The sequence below is a fragment of the Ascaphus truei genome, chromosome 5 (assembly GCF_040206685.1).
Source record: "Ascaphus truei isolate aAscTru1 chromosome 5, aAscTru1.hap1, whole genome shotgun sequence".
In the NCBI taxonomy this organism is placed as follows: domain Eukaryota; kingdom Metazoa; phylum Chordata; class Amphibia; order Anura; family Ascaphidae; genus Ascaphus; species Ascaphus truei.
The window spans coordinates 183,501,863-183,508,871 of record NC_134487.1 but is presented as its reverse complement, the minus strand read 5'-3'; the positions used below and the strand labels follow the sequence as shown (position 1 = coordinate 183,508,871).

Genomic DNA, 7,009 nt, shown 5'->3' with positions numbered 1-7,009 from the left:
TCCAGACCAATAGTGCATTTAGCGGGGTTAGCAGTTAGTCCAGCAGACCGGACTGCGTCAAGCACAGCTTGGACCTTTGGAAGGTGGGATTGCCAATCTTCACTATGGATTACCACATCATCCAGGTAGGCGGCAGCATACCGAGCATGTGGTTTTAAAATTTTATCCATCATTCTTTGGAATGTGGCGGGAGCTCCATGTAAGCCAAAAGGCAACACCTTATACTGAAAGAGGCCGTCTGGGGTTGAGAATGCTGTCTTTTCTTTTGCCCTTTCTGTGAGGGGAACCTGCCAGTACCCTTTTGTTAGGTCTAGGGTTGTGAGATATCGGGCTTTGCCCAGTCTCTCTACAAGTTCATCTACCCTGGGCATAGGATAAGTATCAAATTTTGACACCGCGTTTAGTTTCCGGTAGTCATTACAAAACCTTGTTGTACCATCTGGCTTTGGGACTAAGACTATAGGGCTGTTCCACCCACTTTGGGATTCCTCAATTACACCTAGTTTTAGCATTTTTTTAACCTCTAAACTTATAGCCTTTCTTTTGGCCTCTGGGATTCGGTACGGTTTAAGGTTAACTCGGACCCCCGGTTCAGAGACTAGGTCATGTTCAATTACGCTAGTTCTACCTGGCCGTATAGAGAAGATTTCTTTGTTTCTTTTCACTAAATTCTGAACCTCTCGTTTCTGATGAACAGACAGGGTTTCAGCTATGCTAACCTCTGGGTCAGTTTCTTGATTCTCTGACGGACCTGGGGGTACTAGGGTTAACAAGACTTCTCTATCTTTCCAGGGCTTGAGTAGGTTTATATGGTAAATTTGCTCAGGTTTCCTCCTACCTGGCTGTCTTACCTTATAATTTACTTCTCCCACTCTTTCCAAGACCTCATATGGCCCATGCCATTTAGCAAGGAATTTACTCTCCACGGTGGGAACCAGAACTAGTACCCTATTACCTGGAGAAAAAATTCTGACCCTAGCACCCTTATTATATGTATTCCTCTGTGCTTCTTGAGCTTTCTCCATGTGTTCCCTCACTATGGGTAGGACTGCAGCAATGCGGTCCTGCATCTGGGCAACATGCTCTATTACACTTCTGTAAGGGGTAACCTCGTGTTCCCAAGTCTCTTTGGCTATATCCAGTAAGCCCCTTGGGTGTCGGCCATACAATAGTTCAAACGGGGAGAAGCCTGTGGATGATTGGGGAACTTCCCTAATGGCAAATAACAGGTACGGTAACAAACAATCCCAGTTTTTCCCATCTTTATCAACCGCCCGCCGTAACATGCTCTTTAAGGTTTTATTGAACCTTTCCACTAAACCATCTGTTTGTGGATGATAGACTGAGGTTCTGAGATGCTTGATTTTTAGGAGTTTACATAGCTCTTTCGTTACTTGGGACATAAATGGTGTTCCCTGGTCAGATAGAATCTCTTTAGGAATCCCGACCCGGGAAAACAGAACTACTAACTCTTTTGCTATGTTTTTAGCTGAGGTGCTACGTAGGGGAACTGCCTCCGGATATCGGGTGGCATAATCTAATATTACCAATATATGCTGATGTCCCCTAGCAGACTTTATTAGGGGTCCTACTAAATCTATAGCAATCCGGTCAAATGGTACCTCTATTATGGGAAGGGGTACCAATGGGCTGCGGTACGCCTTGAACGGGGCGGTGATCTGACATTCTGGGCATGAGGAACAATAATTCGTAATTTCTGCCAGAACCCCAGGCCAATAGAAGCTTCGGAGAACCTTTTCTTTTGTCTTTTCCACCCCTAGGTGTCCCCCCAATGGATGACTATGTGCGAGGTGTAATACTACGTTACGGAATGTCCGTGGTACCAACAATTGTTTAGTTGTAACTGATTTCCTTTTATCAACCCGATATACTAGGTCGTTCTCTACCTCGAAGTAGGGGTAAGCAAGTGACCTATCTGGTTGGCCAGGAGTACTATTCTGGTCCCGTATATTTCCCCTTGCTACCGCTAATGTGGGGTCCTCCCACTGGGCCTTCTTAAAACTCCCAGGACTGACCTCTAGGTCAGCGAGGGTCTTATCCGGTTCTGGGGTGGTAAGTGTCTGCTCAACATCTTGATTTGGGGTATTCCCTACCAAAGTAGTGATGGGGAAGGGAATTTTACAGCACTCCTCCTTTTCCCCCTTCTTATTTGGGCCCTCGTCAACCTCCATTTCTGAAAAAGGGAAAGGATTTGTTTCTTCTAATACTTCGTTATGGTCCGCTATTGAACTCTGGGCGCTATTCTGAGCGGGGGACCACATTTTTAGAAAATGGGGAAAGTCGGTCCCTATTAACACATCATGTGCCAGTTTGGGTACAATACCCACCTTGAAATCTAAAGAACCAAACTCTGTTTCAAAAAAAACATCAACAGTGGAATATTCATGATTATCCCCATGTATACAACAAATTGCCACTCTTTGTGAACTGTTTCCCTGTTTCTTCTTAATGGGCAAGAGGTATTCGGACACTAGTGTGACCATGCTCCCAGAGTCAAGAAGTGCCCGAACCCTCTTACCATTAACCTTTACAAATGCCCACAGATGGTTATTCAAGGGGTCCTCTGGGCTAGGGCCCATACATTGGGACAACAGCGAATAAGGTTCCACGCTGTTGCATTGCATGGGCTCATCATTTAGTGGGCAGATTTTTGCTGTGTGGCCCCTCTCATGACAATTTACACATTTAGGTACATAGTCTGTGTCCCACTTAGAGCCTTTTCCCGGCTCCCCATGTTGGCTATTGCCCTTAGTGTGCGAACCACTGTTGCTGGTGCTGCGTGAAGGTGGTCGCCGCTCTTCAGCGCCCCTTAACCCCGGTACCCTTTTACCGTCTCTGGAAGAGTCCTGGAACCTCGGGTAGTGGGGTTGCTCCACGACTGTGGGTTGCGGGTGCTCTTCTGCTGCATTGTACCTTTCTACGAGGGCCACAAGCTCATCCGCATTGTGGGGGTCACTCCGACTGACCCAACGGCGTAAGGCAGAGGGAAGTTTCCTCAAGAACTGGTCCATGACCAACCGTTCCACGATGTGGCTGGCTGAGTTGATCTCGGGTTGTAGCCACTTCCGGGCGAGGTGGATTAGGTCATACATCTGGCTTCGGGTGGCTTTATCCATCGTGAAGGACCATGCGTGAAACCTTTGGGCGCGAACAGCCGTGGTTACGCCGAGGCGGGCGAGGATCTCGAACTTCAATTTTGCATAGACGTTAGCTTCGGCTGGCTCTAGATCAAAGTAAGCCTTCTGGGGTTCGCCGCTTAGGAAGGGTGCGATTAGACCAGCCCACTCAGCTTCTGGCCATCCCTCTCTCTGTGCCGTGCGTTCAAACGTGAGAAGATAGGCTTCCACATCATCCGAGGGTCCCATCTTCTGAAGGTAGTGGCTTGCCCTGGTCATTTTCGGAACTGGGGCTGCCGCTGCCAGTGGAAGGTTACTGATAGTCCCCCTCAGGATCTCGAGTTCCTGCTGAAAGCCCTGAGCGAACCGCTGTTGCTCCTCTCTCAGCAAGCGGTTTGTCTCTTGCTGGTTTGCATTCGCGTTTTGCAGGGCTTCATTCGTCTGTTGCTGGTTTGCATTCGCCTGTTGCTGGTTGGCATTCGCCTGTTGCTGGTTGGCATTAATCTCTTGCTGGGCTATTAGCAGCTGTTGCTGGGCTGCATTCGTCTGCTGCTGGTTTGCATTAGTTTCTTGCTGGGCTATTAACAGCTGTTGCTGGGTTTCATTTGCGTCTTTCTGGGCAGCGACATTGCGTACCAGCGCACCCACCACGTCTTCCATCTTGTTTGCAGAGGATGAAAAAAACTTTTTTTTTTTTTTTTTTTTCAAAGTTCTTCAACCCGCAGACCCCCTAGTGTTCTGCCCGCATTCTCCACCATATGTGACAAACGGCTTACTCCGGGGCTCCGTCGTTTGTCCGGGACTGTTTAGAACACGGTCTTTTAGGGTAGGTTAAATGATGAGGCGTCACGTACTGTTCCTTTAAACAGGCTATGCCTGGTTTATTCAGTCCCAGGCACTGAGACTGCCACAGTGCATACAACAGAAAACAGATCAAAACAAAAGCTGCTCACCTGAGCGATAACTTAACTTAGATATCCCTGACTCAGGGTTGGAAGTGGCTTTTCCACTTCCAACATCAAAACACGGTACTTTTGCAGTCTTACACAAATGAACAGAAAGATTGAACCTGTTTGGGGAAGAGGCTTCTCCCCTCTGTAGTTCAGCAGCCTTCCAGCCTCCTGGCTCTTGTGGGGAGACCAGAGCAAACAGGAAATCAGTCTTTCATACCTGATTCCTAATTAGCATGACAGGTGACAGAAATCAGGCAGCAGACAAACTCTGGTCTGGATCTCTCATCCCTCAGTTCCAGCGCTTGCCAAACTGTGGGATGGAGTGTATGTATTATAAGGCTGCACTCCCAGGCCAAACAGGATAGAAACTGTCTAGTATCCTGGGAGCCCTATATACGGAATTTATTACCATCCCCTGGTTTCTGTCACAATATATATATATATATACACACACAATATATAGTTAATTATATATAGATAAATATATATGTTGATATATTTATATATATATCTAATTATATATATATATTTATTTATATATATATATACCTATGTATATATCAAAAGAGACTAACAGAGAGAGTCAAAGAGAGAGAGAAACAGAGAGAGAAATAGAGAGAAACAGAGAGAAACAGAGAGAGAGAGAAAGCAGAAAAAGAGACAAAGAGAGAGATGTGTGTGTGTGGTTAATTTTAGCTAATTGTAAGCAGAAATCTGTTCATCCTAGCACTGTAGATGATTTCACACACATTGTTATTCTAATTAAACTAGTCAACTTGTTTTGCATTGTTGATTGCCTAAGCCGAAAGTAAAGTTTTGATTCATGTGAAAAGAGTGTATCTTAGACAAAGAATTTCAGCCAATTATTGTAACAATTTTCTTGTGGGAGAAAACCTAGGTGTATAACAGTTAGGTTGTATTATAACCTTGGAACAAACCGCGATGATAACATTTAACTATTCACACATTCAGCAGACATCCGTATGCGTTCAACTTAACACAACGTACACTTGGAGAGAAGAAATGGCAGAAGCTTCCATATTGCACAGCCATCCACGTAAATCATACAAATTTATGATTTATGAAGCAATCGAATCAACGGCAGAGAAAAGGGCAACGGTGGGTCAAAACTATGACTTGATCCTAAAGAAATATCCATACTACCAAGAACCTGACTAACAACGAAATTTTAAAACTTCATTACGATTCACTTTATCCGCAAATGAATGTTTTGAGCGTGTCCATGATCGGCTAGATCAACGATATGGATGCTGTCATGTTGCGCCATCATTTAAACTTACCATGGAACATGGAACATATCTTCTGTTAAATAGCATATTTACATTGAAGCCTCACCGACTGTCGCATCTGCTGATATACCTGCACCCTCCATTCATAAAGACCAGATGCTAGATGGACATAACTACAATGATATGTATCCAAACTTATATGGGCAATACCAATGTGGATGTGAAAACAACCAACAACTGTATGTACCTCCGGACGTCTTGTTTGAAGAAGCCACTGCAGATCCATATGACCACCTCATGGAGATGTGTGTGATTCAGGATTCAACGGTTGCCTCAACCATGGATGATACTGTTGTGCCTTCCTGGAGAGAATCGTTGCAGCCAAATCAGTTTTGACTTCTACAAAAATGGTAAATACAAATTTCGTTATGCCTTTACTCAAATTTATCATATAAATAAAGCGCAAGAAAAGTGGCTACTTACAATGTAGCTGAAATAAACAGGCATGTAAGGATAAAATCATTTCTGTGACTGCAGCAGAGAGGCTGGTGGTGTCAGGAACTCCTCTCAGGTTACACCCTGTGTTCACAATCACTGAAGTTCCCTTGGTTGAAAGAGAACTACACAGTCCCGATAGCTTTGAATAAGGCTTTGCAGTACAGGCAGGAGAATAAAATGTCCTTACTTCAGACAGACAGGGAGATTTGTTCAGAGATCTTCGCACTACCGGTTTCTCTGATTTGCGCCTTTTGTATTTTGTCTTTTTTGTATATTATTGGTGGTGTGTACATCCATTACATTACGGCAGCACTCATTGACACCATTTTTACTATTGTTGATAATCAGTTTTACGCACCTTATTTGACCTTTTTTCAATATATACATATATACATGTAGCGCACTTTCCCCCACCCCCTGGGAGATATGGCTTCTACTATGTATGTGGTGCATTACCTACGGCTCATAGGAGGCCTGAGCCTCTGCTGCTGGGAGCCTGGGGTGGGCCTGAGTCGTCAGTCGGTAGCGCCTCCACCTGTATGGGATCCTACTATGTGGGATAACCCTGTTAAAGGACCCCATGCAATAAAACACACACACGTGGCTTAGAGTAACAGTTTTAATACATGCAAAAGAATATATATACAGTCCTACCAACCAGGCCACACATGGCCATACTCTCCAATAACCTCCAACGTCAAGTAAACTCACATGGGCGAGATTGTCCTTCAGTCCTGAGGCCCTTGGGCACCAAACCACCCTGGCGTCTACAAGTAGCAATTCCCATCCAAGTGTGTGAGACAGCGCATCCCCATTAGCATGTGTACAGTTGGTGCACTTGTAGTACCTGCCGGGTGCTCAGACACCCGGTAATGCCACAATGGAAGGATAGGATCCACTGATCCAGCGACGGTTGTTATCAACAAGGTGTCCGCCTCCAACGTGGGGTGACTGTCACGGGAGACCAGCACCTTTAACAACTTAATACCCAGATCCTTTGCTTGAGCAAAGCAAAGAGATAAAATAAATTGTGATCTATTTACAGAAAAGGACATATACATATTACTTTACAAGTACACCAAAAATACACTTACTGGGACGGGGCAAACAAAAAATCTTGTTCCAAAACGAAATCTTTGGAAATAAAGTCTCTAGGCACAATTTCCCAGGA

General features: G+C 44.9%; 1 long non-coding RNA gene across 1 annotated transcript in view; it reads right to left on the bottom strand.

Annotated features, from left to right (window-relative positions):
* LOC142494512 (uncharacterized) overlaps window positions 1-5,968 on the bottom strand; it is an 8,748-nt gene extending 2,780 nt beyond the window's left edge. Inside the window, exon 1 of the long non-coding RNA XR_012801500.1 lies at window positions 5,588-5,968. This is a non-coding gene — a long non-coding RNA (uncharacterized LOC142494512). The remainder of the gene's footprint in view (window positions 1-5,587) is intronic.
* Between the last annotated feature and the right edge of the window lie 1,041 nt (window positions 5,969-7,009).